Source organism: Schistocerca nitens, chromosome 2 (assembly GCF_023898315.1).
Source record: "Schistocerca nitens isolate TAMUIC-IGC-003100 chromosome 2, iqSchNite1.1, whole genome shotgun sequence".
In the NCBI taxonomy this organism is placed as follows: Eukaryota; Metazoa; Arthropoda; class Insecta; order Orthoptera; family Acrididae; genus Schistocerca; species Schistocerca nitens.
In genome coordinates this window covers 839,453,266-839,471,984 of record NC_064615.1, presented here as the reverse complement: position 1 = coordinate 839,471,984, position 18,719 = coordinate 839,453,266, and the positions used below count along the sequence as shown (strand labels likewise).

General features: G+C 44.5%; 1 protein-coding gene across 1 annotated transcript in view; it reads left to right on the top strand.

Annotated features, from left to right (window-relative positions):
- The first annotated feature begins 12,430 nt into the window (after nucleotides 1-12,430).
- LOC126234668 (glutathione S-transferase D6-like) overlaps nucleotides 12,431-18,719 on the top strand; it is a 76,812-nt gene continuing 70,523 nt past the window's right edge. The window contains exon 1 of the mRNA XM_049943406.1: nucleotides 12,431-12,454. The gene's annotated coding sequence lies outside the window, so the exon portion shown is untranslated. The remainder of the gene's footprint in view (nucleotides 12,455-18,719) is intronic.

Below are 18,719 nucleotides of genomic sequence, written 5' to 3'. Positions count from 1 at the left end.
CTATAAAACCATCATCAGTTGACTGCACAGCAACAAGGAGAGCTCCACCTACCAACCCAAGGGAGCCAATGGGTCTGATGATGGTTTTATAGAAAAAACCGAAACCGGTTACTCATTGAAACAGACATAACGTGATCAAGACTGAATTTTAATCAAAATATAACAATAATTAGTCTGTGCATGTAAACTGTACTTGCGTCAAAAGCAATTGCTTTGGTGACAAAAAGTGCAGATGTTTCGTGGGAAGCTTATTTTTATTACTTATAAAATGCAATTCATGCTTTGTAAATGTACAGTATACACAATCGTCTAACATTGAACGATGCGCTGTTCTAATTACTTGCAAAACAATAAGAGTTCATTGGTTCACATTTTCTCTCTCACACATTCAACTATGTTTCCTTCCCTACAAATGCTACCAGTACTACCAGTAATCTTGCTGTTAACTATGTCATTTATGTACTGTATAAAAATTAACCAGCCGTAGGTCTGGTAGAGTGCAACACTAGCCCCACCTCTCTGGCTGAGTTCATGAATCATATGGGATGGCTAGGGTGTAGCGTGCTGTCTCTTGGCAATTCACGACCACTGTGTGAAATATCTGGAGATCATGCTGAGCAAGGCAACAGTCTGTAGGTTGGTCACGAGCAACATGCAGTCTTGTGTTATCTTGTTGAAAGGCGAAGTCACAGAGATCTCGAAAGTCAGGAAAAATCACCAGCTTTAACACACCAAAAATGCAACACCTACAGACTGGATCAACAGTTTTGGGAACCAGGGGTGATCTAGTTTTCTGCAGAGATGAAGTCCATACCGTCAGGCCGGATGTAGGGCGATGGTCATTCTCCCCGGAGTATCACGCAAATGGATACTTTTATCGTGGTTATGAAGCAGAACGGGCGTTTGTCGCAAAAGACGTTGTGTTCCCACTCTTCTGTCCAGTGATGTCGATGGGGGCACTACAATCTGCCTTTCTGCCGCTGCATTAGAGGAACGCCCAACAATGCTCGCCGTGATGGCATTCCGTGGTGTGACTAGTGATGTCATATTGCCCGTGCTAATACTTGTTGCAAAACAATCTCTGTTTTTGATATAACAAGGAATGTGACGTGGCTTTACGACCTTGGAACGCTCGAGCGTTGATTGCGTCTGATGTCTCTGGCGGTGGCCTCACGAGGACGCAAAGATCCTGTGTGGCACTATGGGCCAACTGGACCCGTCGATTGTATATTCGCATGCCAATCGTGGATCCCGACCAAGGCGAGCAACAATATCGCAGAATTGTAGGCAAAGATCCTGCCACTGTCAATATCTTTTACGTGCTGGTTGATATTTCTCCTTCTTACGTGAAACATGAAACAATATTTTCACAAACAACCAACATTAAGATGCGATTTCTGACTGAGGAATTCCATGTGAAATCTTTCCTTTGCAACGTAACCTTCGTACTGGTGGTGGTATAATTAAGGATATAGCTCGACTTGGTATGAAGATTACCGTCACTTATGTCCTACAGCTCCTGCGAGCTACCCTCTGTAGTAATGGTTTAACAAATTCGTGTGGTCCACGAAATTACAGGCTCCTGCGAGTTATTGCCATGTATTAATAATTTATAGGAAACGGTTTTGACCAACCAGTAAAAATTTGAACGCAACGGATAACGCAATGTCTTTTAGAACCACTACAGAAGGCACCTATGCAAGGCTTAATAGGTAGCATAGAGCCATCATTTACGTTCATGACTCAGAATTCCACTGTGGTACTGACTTTCGCCTATTCTTTATAACGAAGGGAGGAAATGATCAGTCGAGAGTATAGATTAATTGATATTTATTCAGTACCGATGGCATTTCAAATAACTAGCCGTGTGTCTGTTGGAATATACATCATCACAATTGGTCTCTCTAGTTAACATGATTGTCTTTCGCCACGTAATTATGGAAGGGGAGGGGGGAGGTCAGACCTGGTTTGAGTGTAATTCTATGCAGGCGCACAATTATACCTAAACCCATGCTTATTACAATCAATTACTATAGGTCAAGCAGAACTGGTTCAGCAAAGACACTACGAGCGAACCAGTTCGTGTGGAAGAGTATTTGCCTAAGTATTTCAATTTTTGTTAAAACGTATGCTGAAGAAAGAGATAGCAAGTGGTGCACTTAACTACGTTTGGCAATTTTGCTTTAACATTGCTTTCAGAAAAACCATGTTACTGAGCTGTGGGGAAGAACATTTACTGTCATATGGCGGGAAAATTTTGCAAGTCTTTATTCCATAAATGGGCATTAAAATCTGAACTCTCCTAGATACAAGAGTTTAAACCGTGTATTTTATTTAACGAACTTCATTATGGGCGAATCAAATAGTTACGGGCGGCACAAGAAACATTAACTATCACATCAATACTATTCCACACCCGTGGCCAAGTAGCGGTAGCCAACAGAAATGCAAAAAATATGGACACAAAAGATTTTTCCTTCTCTATCTTACACTCACCCACTACCGTATGGTTATTCACTCGACTAATATACATTTTCAGGCCGAAACTGCAGTTTACCAACGTGGCAGTTGCTCCAACCGAAAGCAAGTACTCGTAGAAACATATGAACAATAAATAAAAATCCCCACAAATATAGCTGTAAAAGAAAGAACACATTAAAATTCATTAAATGAGTGAACCTCCGTTAAACACAGAGCAATAATACGACCATGAGCTTAAAGCCCATGGTTCGTGGCCTGACCAAGGCATAAAAGCAAAGCTCTCACTGAAATAGGACTAAATTACGAAAATAAACTGCCTTATGGGCGTTTGGTGGTAATCTCACACCTGATTTCAACATCTGGACTTTTTAATGATCAGCTTTGAGACATTCTGATACCTTTGTTACCACTACCAAAATCGAGAGCTGCATGTCCATGTCTGTCCAGCGCCGCTACCCAGAAACAAGTCCACCTGCGGACACCTCGCCTAACCGTTGTTCGTTCAAAAGGTGGCGGAGGGGATGGTTCACCAAACTGACGTAGCATATATTCGTTCCTTTGCGACCTCTCTGATCTGACTTGCACACTATCTTTGCCAAATTTGTTCGCGTTTAGGGGGTTGGTACTATCCTACCACAGAACCACTCTACTCATGCATTTCTATGACTTCTGACCAAAATGTTCTGCTGCTTCACATAATATTTCACTCATACAGTCCAAGGTCGCATAAGGGAAAGGATTCAAGGAAACGTGACACACACGAAATGAAAAAACAATGAATAAATAAACACCACTTGGTCCGTTCTCTTCTGCTTGTTACACACAGACTTACTTCTGCAAAAGAAAAACATTCTCGCTATAATTTTCCTGTACCGGAATTTATTGTGAAAAATATGGAACTAGACAACAAGTTCCGTTCCACCTTATATAAGGACTGTTTACTGCGTTAGTCCTGTCTGCTTTGGCTGGTTGCGCTGAAATGATAACCATTTACTCGTTCATACCCAAACACGCCAATACTTCATCTACATCTACATCTACATTCATACTCCGCAAGCCACCCAACGGTGTGTGACGGAGGGCACTTTATGTGCCACTGTCATTACCTCCCTTTCCTGTTCCAGTCGCGTATGGTTCGCGGGAAGAACGACTGTCTGAAAGCCTCCGTGCGCGCTCTAATCTCTCTAATTTTACATTCGTGATCTCCTCGGGAGGTATAAGTAGGGGGAAGCAATATACTCGATACCTCATCCAGAAACGCACCCTCTCGAAACCTGGCGAGCAAGCTACACCGCGATGCAGAGCGCCTCTCTTGCAGAGTCTGCCACTTGAGTTTATTAAACATCTCCGTAACGCTATCACGGTTACCAAATAACCCTGTAACGAAACGCGCCACTCTTCTTTGGATCTTCTCTATCTCCTCCGTCAACCCGATCTGGTACGGATCCCACACTGATGAGCAATACTCAAGTATAGGTCGAACGAGTGTTTTGTAAGCCACCTCCTTTGTTGATGGACTACATTTTCTAAGCACTCTCCCAATGAATCTCAACCTGGTACCCGCCTTGCCAACAATTAATTTTATATGATCATTCCACTTCAAATCGTTCCGCACGCATACTCCCAGATATTTTACAGAAGTAACTGCTACCAGTGTTTGTTCCGCTATCATATAATCATACAATAAAGTATCCTTCTTTCTATGTATTCGCAATACATTACATTTGTCTATGTAAAGGGACAGTTGCCACTCCCTGCACCAAGTGCCTATCCGCTGCAGATCTTCCTGCATTTCGCTACAATTTTCTAATGCTGCAACTTCTCTGTATACTACAGCATCATCCGCGAAAAGCCGCATGGAACTTCCGACACTACGTACTAGGTCATTTATATATATTGTGAAAAGCAATGGTCCCATAACACTCCCCTGTGGCACGCCAGAGGTTACTTTAACGTCTGTAGACGTCTCTCCATTGAGAACAACATGCTGTGTTCTGTTTGCTAAAAACTCTTCAATCCAGCCACACAGCTGGTCTGATATTCCGTAGGCTCTTTCTTTGTTTATCAGGCGACAGTGCGGAACTGTATCGAACGCTTTCCGGAAGTCAAGAAAAATAGCATCTACCTGGGAACCTGTATCTAATATTTTCTAGGTCTCATGAACAAATAAAGCGAGTTGGGTCTCACACGATCGCTGTTTCCGGAATCCATGTTGATTCCTACATAGTAGATTCTGGGTTTCCAAAAACATGATACTCGAGCAAAAAACATGTTCTAAAATTCTACAACAGATCGACGTCAGAGATATAGGTCTATAGTTTTGCGCATCTGCTCGACGACCCTTCTTGAAGACTGGGACTACCTGTGCTCTTTTCCAATCATTTGGAACCCTCCGTTCCTCTAGAGACTTGCGGTACACGGCTGTTAGAAGGGGGGCAAGTTCTTCCGCGTACTCTGTGTAGAAGCGAATTTGTATCCCGTCAGGTCCAGTGGACTTTCCTCTGTTGAGTGATTCCAGTTGCTTTTCTATTCCTTGGACACTTATTTCGATGTCAGCCATTTTTTCGTTTGTGCGAGGATTTAGAGAAGGAACCGCAGTGCGGTCTTCCTCTGTGAAACAGCTTTGGAAAAAGGTGTTTAGTATTTCAGCTTTACGCGTGTCATCCTCTGTTTCAATGCCATCATCATCCCGGAGTGTCTGGATATGCTGTTTCGAGCCACTTACTGATTTAACGTAAGACCAGAACTTCCTTGGATTTTCTGTCAAGTCGGTACATAGAATTTTACTTTCGAATTCACTGAACGCTTCTCGCATAGCCCTCCTTACGCTAACTTTGACATCGTTTAGCTTCTGTTTGTCTGAGAGGTTTTGGCTGCGTTTACACTTGGAGTGAAGCTCCCTTTGCTTTCGCAGTAGTTTCCTAACTTTGCTGTTGTACCACGGTGGGTTTTTCCCGTCCCTCACAGTTTTACTCGGCACGTACCTGTCTAAAACGCATTTTACGATTGCCTTGAACTTTTTCCATAAACACTCAACATTGTCAGTGTCGGAACAGAAATTTTCGTTTTGATCTGTTAGGTAGTCTGAAATCTGCCTTCTACTACTCTTGCTAAACAGATAAACCTTCCTCCCTTTTTTTATATTCCTATTAACTTCCATATTCAGGGATGCTGCAACGGCCTTATGATCACTGATTCCCTGTTCTGCACTTACAGAGTCGAAAAGTTCGGGTCTGTTTGTTATCAGTAGGTCCAAGATGTTATCTCCACGAGTCGGTTCTCTGTTTAATTGCTCGAGGTAATTTTCGGATAGTGCACTCAGTATAATGTCACTCGATGCTCTGTCCCTACCACCCGTCCTAAACATCTGAGTGTCCCAGTCTATATCTGGTAAATTGAAATCTCCACCTAAGACTATAACATGCTGAGAAAATTTATGTGAAATGTATTCCAAATTTTCTCTCAGTCGTTCTGCCACTAACGCTGCTGAGTCGGGAGGTCGGTAAAAGGAGCCAATTATTAACCCAGCTCGGTTGTTGAGTGTAACCTCCACCCATAATAATTCACAGGGACTATCCACTTCTACTTCACTACAGGATAAACTACTACTAACAGCGACGAACACTCCACCACCGGTTGCATGCAATCTATCCTTCCTAAACACCGTCTGTACCTTTGTAAAAATTTCGGCAGAATTTATCTCTGGCTTAAGCCAGCTTTCTGTACCTATAACGATTTCAGCTTCGGTGCTTTCTATCAGCGCTTGAAGTTCCGGTACTTTACCAACGCAGCTTCGACAGTTGACAATTACAATACCGATTGCTGCTTGGTCCCCGCATGTCCTGACTTTTCCCCGCACCCGTTGAGGCTGTTGCCCTTTCTGTACTTGCCCGAGGCCATCTAACCTAAAAAACCGCCCAGCCCACGCCACACAACCCCTGCTACCCGTGTAGCCGCTTGTTGCGTGTAGTGGACTCCTGACCTATCCAGCGAAACCCGAAACCCCACCACCCTATGGCGCAAGTCGAGGAATCTGCAGCCCACATGGTCGCAGAACCGTCTCAGCCTCTGATTCAGACCCTCCACTCGGCTCTGTACCAAAGGTCCGCAGTCAGTCCTGTCGACGATGCTGCAGATGGTGAGCTCTGCTTTCATCCCGCTAGCGAGACTGGCAGTCTTCACCAAATCAGATAGCCGCAGGAAGCCAGAGAGGATTTCCTCCGATCCATAGCGACACACATCATTGGTGCCGACATGAGCGACCACCTGCAGATGGGTGCACCCTGTACCCTTCATGGCATCCGGAAGGACCCTTTCCACATCTGGAATGACTCCCCCCGGTATGCACACGGAGTGCACATTGGTTTTCTTCCCCTCTCTTGCTGCCATTTCCCTAAGGGGCCCCATTACGCGCCTGACGTTGGAGCTCCCAACTACCAGTAAGCCCACCCTCTGCGACCGCCCGGATCTTGCAGACTGAGGGGCAACCTCTGGAACAGGACAAGCGGCCATGTCAGGCCAAAGATCAGTATCAGCCTGAGACAGAGCCTGAAACCGGTTCGTCAGACAAACTGGAGAGGCCTTCCGTTCAGCCCTCCGGAATGTCTTTCGCCCCCTGCCACACCTTGAGACGACCTCCCACTCTACCACAGGTGAGGGATCAGCCTCAATGCGGGCAGTATCCCGGGCAACCACAGTCGTAGTCCGATCGGGGGATGCGTGGGACGAGCTGGCCGTCCCCGACAAACCCCCATCCGGACCCCCACAGTGATGCCCATTGGCAACAGCCTCAAGCTGTGTGACCGAAGCCAACATTGCCTGAAGCTGGGAGCGAAGGGATGCCAACTCAGCCTGCATCCGAACACAGCAGTTACAGTCCCTATCCATGGTAAAAACAGTTTTGCAAAGAACGTCTGAACTAATCTACAGAGAGCGCAAACAAATCGACAAAATTTAAACGGTTATTAAAATACAAGATTGCCTAGTAAATGCAGTAATGCTGCTACTTGCGCACTGCTGACACTGCTCGGCAGCGGAAGGAGACTACGCGAATTTACACTATTCAGGTACTAAAATGCGATGCTACAACTCTCAAATACTATAATACGCCCGAAATTTATGAATTAAACAATGCAAGTACCAAAAACACGTAAAGAAATTAAGAATTAAACTATGTAAGAAATGAGTGAGCTAGGAGTATACGACTTGCTGCTGCAGCTGCTTATCCAACGGCGGCAGGGAGCACACTGACTGTGACCAACCGACACTGGCCGTTCAAAACAAAAACAAAAGACAAACGACTACGCGAATTTATACTATTCAGGTACTAAAACGCGATGCTACAACTCTCAAATACTATAATACGCCCGAAATTTATGAATTAAACAATGCAAGTACCAAAAACACGCAAAGAAATTAAGAATTAAACTATGTAAGAAATGAGTGAGCTAGGAGTATACGACTTGCTGCTGCAGCTGCTTATCCAACGGCGGCAGGGAGCACACTTCATGGTAAATGAAGTTTGTCGCCTGCTACCTTCATGATGCTGCACTTCCTGGATAGCGGCGTATATGTACTGAGCTTATTTCTGAGTTTACGTTTCCTTATTCATGTCATAATGGTAGGGAATAGATTTTATTGTAAGTGACACTGAGCGTTGTTTTACAAGTTCTAAGTTTTGGGCCGATCATGGCTGAAGACGAAACGAAGTTATAAATCAAGTAATGTATTAAGCAATCTAAACGGCTTGGTTTCGGAAAAGAACCTAATTATATCACCAATATAATGCACAGACATCAGTATTTCTCTTTTTTTAATATAAACTGGGAAACAAAACAAGAAGTAGCTAATAAAATACTCGTACGGCGCACACTAGAATAGTACACAAGTGTTTGGGTTTTATCTCAGGTCAGACCAACAAACGATGTAAGAATATGTGCGGTAGTGTGGCACGGATGGATAGGGGCTTGTTTCATAACCTGGAGATTATAACAGTAATGCCGCAAACAATCAACTGACAGATACTCGATGAAAGGCGCCGCCCATCTCAAGCAAAAACGCTTAAACATTGTAAGGTCAGTTTTTCACGAAGGAAAAATGTCTCTACAGGAACCCTGAAAAGACAGTCGCTTAAGGGGCTGTTGTGGAGACTCAGCCGCAGCGTCAGCGAAGAAGACGGCCCCCCACGAAGATTGCAGCTTTACTCGGCTCTGTGAAGGACGATTTACAGGTTCGTAAAGCTGGTGTGTATAATCTTCCTTGCGGAAATTGTGAGAAGTCGTACATAGGTCAAACAACACGCACCGTTCATGAGAGATGTGTGGAGTATCGAAGACACACACGCTTATTACAGCAAGTCAGCTGTGGCAGAACATTGTATTGATACGTGGCATTCCATGAATTACAGTGATGTGAAGATTTTAACATCCACCTCTTCCTTTTGGGAATCTGTCTTCAAGGAAGCTATAGAGATTAGCTAATAATTTAATAAATTATTTAAGGTTTTAATTTGGACAAAGCATGGAATCCGGCTGTTGGAGTAGTTAAACTGCAGAGAAGTCTTAATGGTGTCACCGCCGCTGACCATTCATCGGTAAGCGAATCGAATGTCTGTACGCCTTCGCCACAGGCGGCGTATGTGTAAACGTATTTCTTTGCCGGCGACCAGCATCTGTGACCAGCATGCGCAGTACCGCCGCGGTGGAGCACATAAGGCCGCGCTTGGGATCTTGTCGTCAGTCTTGTGACTCACTCTGAGGATGTCCGGACATACTTTGCCGAAATATCAGTGGATGAAATTTTATTTGCGCGGCTGCATGCCCGAAATTTAATGGACTACTCATTACGCCGCGAGAAGTTGAAAGTCCACATCTTGGCCAGTAGTTAGGGAGTCCACGTCGTAATTGTGTACGATATGTTGCTCGCCATTCTCGTCGGGATGGCGATTCACGTCATGCAATCGTCTTCCAACAGTTTTAAGCGATACATGAATTCCTTAGCCTCTTCGAACGCCGAATCCAGTTCTGGAGCACTAAGCCTACGGTTTCTTTGACTCAAAAGTTGTTTATGCGCTGTCTAGTTACATTAATGTGATCAACTGCGAATCGTGCAGCGGCTTAAAGAGAATCGAAACAGATGTAGAATTATTTTAAAATGTTTAAGGTGTTTTCTAGAAGTCACACAAGAGAAAATAATACCGTTAGCAGGGTCAAAATCGGGTGCTACACCGTATGAAATAAATTGTTGAGTCTATAGTTATTAAACTTACATGGCAAACAAGCAAAGGATGGAAGTTGTTGTTCTTTATTCATCAACTACATGTTCTGCCGACTAAAGCACCTTTAACTTGAAAAAGTGACACCATCTAGATGGAGGACACATGTTTTTGATCTTAAGGTGAGAAAGTGAGGAATGAGAGGTATTTTAGAACTATACAAGAGATTTTAAGGTTCAGATTTGTTGACGTCATATTAAAAACAATGACTGCACCATATCCAGAAAGAAACATCGGACATATTCAATGAAATTTGTGGGATTGGTAACCACATTGTCAACATGTAAAACTACGGACGTTTCGGTCACTGTTGCAAGTCGGTAGTTTTAAATATTGACAATGCGGTTAGAAATCCATAAAAACTTGATTGACTGTGACAATGGCCGCGGAACGTTACGTTTGTAACGAACGTATTTTTAGCAACTACAGAAGTCAAATTACTGTTAGTACAAGAATCCATGCGTCTTACGTTACCCTTACGCACACCAGCTAGAAGCATTTAGAGCTATGTCACACACAACACAGAAAATGCTACTGAACAGTGAAACATATCAAACTGAAATAGTGATAATTAAACAGATGATTGTAGTAATCGGTTTCCAGCCTGCATTCATAGAGAAGATGTCCAAGTAAGTCGTGGACGAAATAGATAAAAACAAAAATAAAAAGAACAAACGAAAAGCCACCAAGACAGTGTGTAATGCATCCTTTGGTACTGTTTCACAGAAATTTGCTAACATATCCAGACATTACAATGTAACTCATTAAATTATGTAGTAGGTTCCCTCACAACATAACAACTAATAAACAAAAATTTAAAATATATCTACAGTAAAAAATGCAATGATTGTCTAGTCGCTTATGTGGATCAGAACGGACGAATCTTTCGCGTTTGACCTAAGGAACAAATCCGTTTAGGAACAAGCCAAGTAAGTCAGCCATAGCTTACAACAGAATCATACAGGGCACGCTTTTAACAATATGGATGACAGTCTAACAACTAGTAAAATAAACAAAAACCACAAAATGAAATTATTTAATGAGTTAATAGTTTCCATTCGCAGGAGAAAACATGTACAGAAAGAACTCAGTGACAAAGTTGAGACGCTCACAATAAATGTTTTTAGAAGCTTCGCAGACATACCAGGTCACACACAATAACTTTTACTGTAACCTCATCTCTTGTGACTGTAATTAAGAAAAGCAGGATCGGCTTCTGGTCTGTTTTTTATGTGTTTGTATATGATATTAAACGATAGAAATATGTATGTGCAACTAACTGCTGCGTACCTTTTGCTGAAACATCTTGTAAGTAGCTTTGTTGATTGGTTGCTTGGTTTAGGGAGGAAAGAGACCAAACTACGGGGTCATCAGTCAGTAGCTTTGTCCTTCACATTCATTCGTGCATATATGGCGACCCACCTGAAGATAAGGGCGTAAGCCACAGAAGCGCACCGTGAATGATCTAAAAGCTACTGATTCAGACGAAAGTGTTAATTTGTGTTTTATTAGTACCCTACATGTATCTTTCAGACCTACTGTGTTTCTAAAAGGTCGCGATGTCTAGTCGCTATTGAACAGAAAAATGCAGAGCGAACTACAATATACCAAGCAGCTATAAACAGACGCGGTACCGGGATTTAGCTAATTTTTTTGCAGATTTTAAGAATTTGTGACACAAAATTCTGTTGTCCTCTCTCGTTGCCGAGTGGCAAGCTCGGTGACTGCCATGCTGGAAAAACCGGTTTAGTTCACGGTACAGCCACTGGTTTTTCTTTGAGGGGAGGACTGGAGCGGGGTGTCCTCAGCCTTGTGAATCCATCTGAGAAGTTTGTTGGTTGAGAAGTGGCCGCTCCAAGGTCTGAGACGCTCACAAACGGCTTGGAGAGCTTCTGCTGATTCTACACAACACTGCTTCCAAATGACGTTATTTTCAGTTATGACACGGCAGTGAGTTGCCCGGCGGGGTCGAGAGTCGAAAAGCTACATTCTATTTCACCTACAAAACTACCTAGTTTGTTTAGATATTGCAGCTGCAGAGCCGATTAAAATGTTTACTAGAGTGCGATTAGAAACTGGATCTTTCCTTTCAGCAGATGTTGTTCCTGCGAAGGAGAACGGATAAAAGTCCGATTACGAATCTGATACACATCCTTGACCTGTCACAAAATATCATTAGAGCGTGCACTGTATTGCGAAGTGACGTTTCATTTGAAAATCACGACATATCCTCCGAGACACGTCGGGTATTGCAGGAAAACACATGAATCCATTATACAGAACGAGGCCCAAATGCTTGCATTAGTTAGATACGCTGTGTGAGGATTGCGTCAAAGCAACATTTTACTCGCGTGTCAGTTCTCGCACCGTAATCGGTTGTTGGGTGGATCGGTTAGAGCACTTTCAGTCCGCGATACACTCGTTAAATAACACTGGAGGTAGTTTCTTTGAAGTATCAGGATCTCCTGCCATGCGTGATGTAACTGCCTGTAGTAACAATGAATCGTCTCAGAGTGTGGATTATACAGAACAGCATGATGTGGCCGTGTGTGTTGACCTCGTGACAGCTGTAGTAGATAGCGGCACACCCGAGATAGCAAGCACTCTGTTGACTTGTACATGTATACAGCAAGTCGCTGCATTTCAACGGCTCTGCGTACCGTTCTCCGCATCGATAGGCGACATATCTTTCAACGTTCGGTAGGTGCCCGTTGCTTGCTTTGCTGTACACATACTGCTCTCGTGTCCCCAGTACGTAGATTGGCCAACAGTACACATCATCTTACATTATTCCCTGTATTCAGCAAGAGATATTAGTTCAAAGTATCCTTTTCGTTTTAGAACTTGTCTTAAATGCTTAATGCAGTGAAGCTTTGGGCTTCTTCGCCCATTCTTTCCTAATGTTTCTTCTTTTACGATTCACTCTGCAAAACGACCAGGTGTACACACGAGCCAATTATCTATCTCGGATTTTTGACAGTCATGTACAAAAAACCATTTATCCTAAGTCACGGAAGACTTTTCATTGATTGTTCTGCCTCTCCATAACTTGTGTAAAGGCTCTTCTATAGCACCTTAGCCCAAAGGCCTGTTGCTTGTTTTCGTTCTGAATCATAACTTTCACAGTTAGGGCCATAGGCGGCAATCTTAGCGGTTAAAGTAATTTCCTCTTCTGAATGAATGCTATTTTATCGTGAAATTCTGCATCCAATCGCTAGGTAGCATCCACTACCCTCCGTTATTCTGATATTTGGATGATTTAACATGGCTCAAGTTATCTCTTTCCAGATTTACATTTACTGCAGTGGATGTACATACCAAGCTTATTCGTTATTTACTTTCATATTATGTGTTTTTCGGAAAGTCCAAATCTTTGATGACTTCTTGAAGTGTGTGTGCAGATTCGACTGATACTGCTGTCTGCAGGGCTAGCTGAATTAACTTCATTGCAACATTAAATCTAAACCGTAACTTATACGTCTCCGTTTACTAGCACATTCAGCAAGAGAATGAAACATATATAAAAGAAAGAGAAAACGTAAGTCAAAGACTGCGTCAAAGATAATCATTAAAAATACACACTTAAAAATTTCCGCCCTGTTTAGTGCTCACGAAAACCATACATTTCATGTTGTACCACCATACAGTGAGATCTGCTGAGGTATTGGTCCATATTGCTGTACACACCCAGCAGCACGTCCTCTTGGACTGATCTACATCTACATCTACATCCATACTCCGCAAGCCACCTGACGGTGTGTGGCGGAGGGTACCCTGAGTACCTCTATCGGTTCTCCCTTCTATTCCAGTCTCGTATTGTTCGTGGAAAGAAGGATTGTCTGTATGCTTCTGTGTGGGCTCTAATCTCTCTGATTTTATCCTCATGGTCTCTTCGCGAGATATACGTAGGAGGGAGCAATATACTGCTTGACTCTTCGGTGAAGGTATGTTCTCGAAACTTTAACAAAAGCCCGTACCGAGCTACTGAGCGTCTCTCCTGCAGAGTCTTCCACTGGAGTTTATCTATCATCTCCGTAACGCTTTCGCGATTACTAAATGATCCTGTAACGAAGCGCGCTGCTCTCCGTTGGATCTTCTCTATGTCTTCTGTCAACCCTATCTGGTACGGATCCCACACCGCTGAGCAGTATTCAAGCAGTGGGCGAACAAGCGTACTGTAACCTACTTCATTTGTTTTCGGATTGCATTTCCTTAGGATACTTCCGATGAATCTCAGTCTGGCATATGCTTTACCGACGATCAACTTTATATGATCATTCTATTTTAAATCACTCCTAATGCGTACTCCCAGATAATTTATGGAATTAACTGCTTCCAGTTGCTGACCTGCTATATTGTAGCTAAATGATAAGGGATCTATCTTTCTATGTATTCGCAGCACATTACACTCGTCTACATTGAGATTCAATTGTCATTCCCTGCACCATGCGTCAATTCGCTGCAGATCCTCCTGCATTTCAGTACAATTTTCCATTGTTACAACCTCTCGATACACCACAGCATCATCTGCAAAAAGCCTCAGTGAACTTCCGATGTCATCCACCAAGTCATTTATGTATATTGTGAACAGCAACCGTGCCGTGACACTCCACTGTGGCACACCTGAAATCACTCTTACTTCGGAAGACTTCTCTCCATTGAGAATGAAATGCTGCGTTCTGTTATCTAGGAACTCCTCAATCCAATCACACAATTGGTCAGATAGTCCATATGCTCTTACTCTGTTCATTAAACGACTGTGGGGAACTGTATCGAACGCCTTGCAGAAGTCAAGAAACACGGCATCTACCTGTGAACCCGTGTCTATGGCTCTCTGAGTCTCGTGGACGAATAGCGCGAACTGGGTTTCACACGATCGTCTTTTTCGAAACCCATGCTGATTCCTACAGAGTAGATTTCTAGTCTCCAGGAAAGTCATTATACTCGAACATAATACGTGTTCCAAAATTCTACAACTGATCGACGTTAGAGATATAGGTCTGTAGTTCTGCACATCTGTTCGACGTCCCTTCTTGAAAACGGGGATGACCTGTGCCCTTTAGCAATCCTTTGGAACGCCACGCTCTTCTAGAGACCTACGGTACACCGCTGCAAGAAGGGGGGCAAGTTCCTTCACGTACTCTGTGTAAAATAGAACCGGTATCCCATCAGGTCTAGCGGCCTTTCCTCTTTTGAGCGATTTTAATTGTTTCTCCATCCCTCTGTCGTCTATTTCGATATCTACCATTTTGTCATCTGCGCGACAATCTAGAGAAGGAACTACAGTGCACTCTTCCTCTGTGAAACAGCTTTGGAAAAAGACATTTAGTATTTCGCCCTTTAGTCTGTCATCCTCTGTTTCAGTACCATTTTGGTCACAGAGTGTCTGGACATTTTGTTTTGATCCACCTACCGCTTTGACATAAGACCAGAATTTCTTAAGATTTTCTGCCAAGTCAGTACATAGAACTTTACTTTCGAATTCATTGAACGCCTCTCGCATAGCCCTCCTCACACTACATTTCGCTTCGCGTAATTTTTGTTTGTCTGCAAGGCTTTCGCTATGTTTATGTTAGCTGTGAAGTTGCCTTTGCTTCCGCAGCAGTTTTCTAACTCGGTTGTTGTACCACGGTGGCTCTTTTCCATCTCTTACGATCTTGCTTGGCACATACTCATCTAACGCATATTGTACGATGGTTTTGAACTTTGTCCACTGATCCTCAACACTATCTGTACTTGAGACAAAACTATTGTGTTGAGCCGTCAGGTACTCTGTAAACTGCTTTTTGTCACTTTTGCTAAACAGGAAAATCTTCCTGCCTTTTTTTAATATTTCTATTTACGGCTGAAATCATCGATGCCGTAACCGCTTTATGATCGCTGATTCCCTGTTCTGCGTTAACTGTTTCAAATAGTCCGGGTCTGTTTGTCACCAGAAGGTCTAATATGTTATCGCCACGAGTCGGTTCTCTGTTTAACTGCTCAAGGTAGTTTTCAGATAAAGCACTTAAAAGAATTTCACTGGATGCTTTGTCCCTGCCACCCGTTTGAGTCTCCCAGTCTATATCCGGCAAATTAAAATCTCCACCCAGATCTATTCCACGGTGGGAAAATCTACTCGAAATATTTCCCAAATTATCCTTCAGGTGCTCAGCCACAACAGCTGCTGAGCCAGGGGGCCTATAAAGACATCCAATTACCATGTCTGAGCCTGCTTTAACCGTGACCTTCACCCAAATCATTTCACATTTCGGATCTCCGTCAATTTCGTTCGATACTATTGCACTTCTTATCGCTATAAACACGCCTCCCCCTTCATTGTCCAGCCTGTCTCTGCGGTATACATTCCAATCTGAGTTTAGGATTTCATTACTGTTTACGTCTGGTTTCAGCCAACTTTCTGTCCCTAGTACTATATGGGCATTGTGACCGTTTATTAATGAGAGCAGCTCTGGGACCTTTCTATAGACGCTCCTGCAGTTTACTATTAGCACATTAATATTGTTATACCCTGTTGCATTTTGCCTACTCCTACCTTGCCGCGTCTCAGGAGGCGTCTTGTCGGGCCTGGGGGGGGGGGGGGGGGAATTCTCTAACCTAAAAAGACCCCATGTGCACTCCACACGTACTCCGCTACCCTTGTAGCCGCTTCCGGCGTGTAGTGCACCCCAGATCTCCGCAGAATCGGCTGAGCCTCTGGTTTAAGCCTTCCACTCGGCACCAAACCAGAGGACCGCGATCGGTTCTGGGAACGATACTACAAATAGTTAGCTCTGATTGCACCCCGCGAGCGAGGCTTTCCGCCTTCACCAATTCCGCCAACCACCTGTACGAACTGAGGATGACCTCTGAACCCAGACGGCAGGAGTCATTGGTGCCGATATGAGCAACAATTTGCAGTCAGGTGCACCCAGTGCTCTCTATCGCCGCCGGTAGGGCCTCCTCCACATCTCGAATGAGACCCCCCGGCAAGCAGACAGAGTGAACACTGGTCTTCTTCCCCGACCCTTTCGCTATTTCCCTAAGGGGCTCCATCACCCGCCTAACGTTGGAGCTCCCAATAACTAATAAACCCCTCCCCCCATGTGCCTGCTTTGACCTTGCTGAAGGAGCGGCCACATGTCCACTCACAGGCAGAGCGGGCGATGCCACACGCCCAGCCTCCACATTTACCCTCCGCCTCGTGCGCCGCGAACGCCGCTGAACCCGCCACTCCCCTTGGGGAGAGGGTGGCCTAACCGCGCCCGGTACCCGCGAAGATGTCTCGACAGCAGGGACAGTGGGTGAAGCAAGTAACACCTGGGGGTGTACCTTGCGACGCACCAGACTCCCCACTGCCGCTACACTCCGAGGCAACAGCCTGAAGACGGCTGACCGCGGCCATCAACACGTTCAGCTGTTCGCGAACAGTGGCCAGCTCCTCCTGCGTCCGTACACAGCAGTCACACATCCTATCCATCCTAAGGAATCAATTTACTGAAGAGAGTTAATCAACTTTTAACTGGACTGCTAATTCACTACAGGCCCTGACTATTGACTAAACTGTGATTGCTATCCACTTCTTGTAGAAAACAAAGAAAATAGCACTACCTGTCTCTGGACTGTATTGAAAACAAACACTAGCACTACTGGCACTATGGTTGACTAAAGGGACTCTCTCTGACTGTATTCAAAACAAACACGAAATCTATGGAACACTATTAATAGCACTCGACAAATAAAGCTTCCTAAAAGCAAAAACACACGGAAGAAGAAGTGACAAGTAAGAAAAATAAGTTAATACTAAAATTAAGGTAACTCGCTGCACAGCAGACGTGAAGCAGACGGCGGTTTGGACGACACTGACACTACTGACACTACATGCCTGTTTTCGTCCTGGCATACTATGCACAAGTTCATCAAGGCACTATTGGTCCAAATTGCCCCACTCCTCGACGGCGATTCGGCGTAGATCCCTCAGAGTATTTGGTGGGTCACGTCGTTCATAAACAGCCCTTTTAAATCCATCCCAGGCATGTTCGATAGGGTTCATATCTGGAGAACATGCTGGCCAATCTAGTCGAGCAATGACGTTATTATGACGGAAGTCATTCACAAGATGTGCATGGGGGCGCGAATTGTCTTCCATGAAGACGAATGCCTCACCAATATACTTCCGATAGGTTGCACTATCGGTCGGAGGATGGCATTCACGTATCGTACAGCCGTTACGGCGCCTTCCATGACCGCCAGCGGCGTACATCGGCCCCCCAGAATGCCACGCCAAAGCAGCAGGGAACCTCCACCTTCCTGCACTCGCTGGACAGTGTGTCTAAGGCGTTCAGCCTGACCCGATTGCCTCCACACACATCTCCGACGATTGTCTGGTTGAAGGCATATGCGACACTCGTCGGTGAAGAGAACGTGATGCCAGTCCTGAGCGGTCTGTTCGGCTTGTGGTTTGCCATCTGTACCGCGCTGCATGGTGTCGTGGTTGCAAAGATGGACCTCGACAGGGACGTCGTGAGTGAAGTTGCGCATCATGCATCCTATTGTGCACAGTTTGAGTCGTAACACGACATCCTGAGGCCACACGAAAAGCATTAATCAACATGGTGGCGTTGCTGTCAGAGTTCCTCCGAGCCATAATCAGAGGGTAGCGGTCATCCATTGCAGTAGTAGCCCTTGGGCGGCTTGAGCAGTTCCTGTCCCCTTGTATCTCCTATATGTCTGAACAGCATCGCTTTGGTTCAATCCGAGACTCCTAGACACTTCCCTTGTTGAGAGCCCTTCCTGGCACAAAGTAACAATGCGGACGCGATCGAACCGCGGTATTGACCGTCTAGGCATGGTTGAACTAGAGACAACACGAGCCGTGTACGTGTACCTCCTTCCTGGTGGAGTGACTAGAACTGATCGGCTGTTGGAACCCCTCCGTCTAATAGGCGCTGCTCGTGCATGGTTGTTTACATCCTTGGACTGGTTT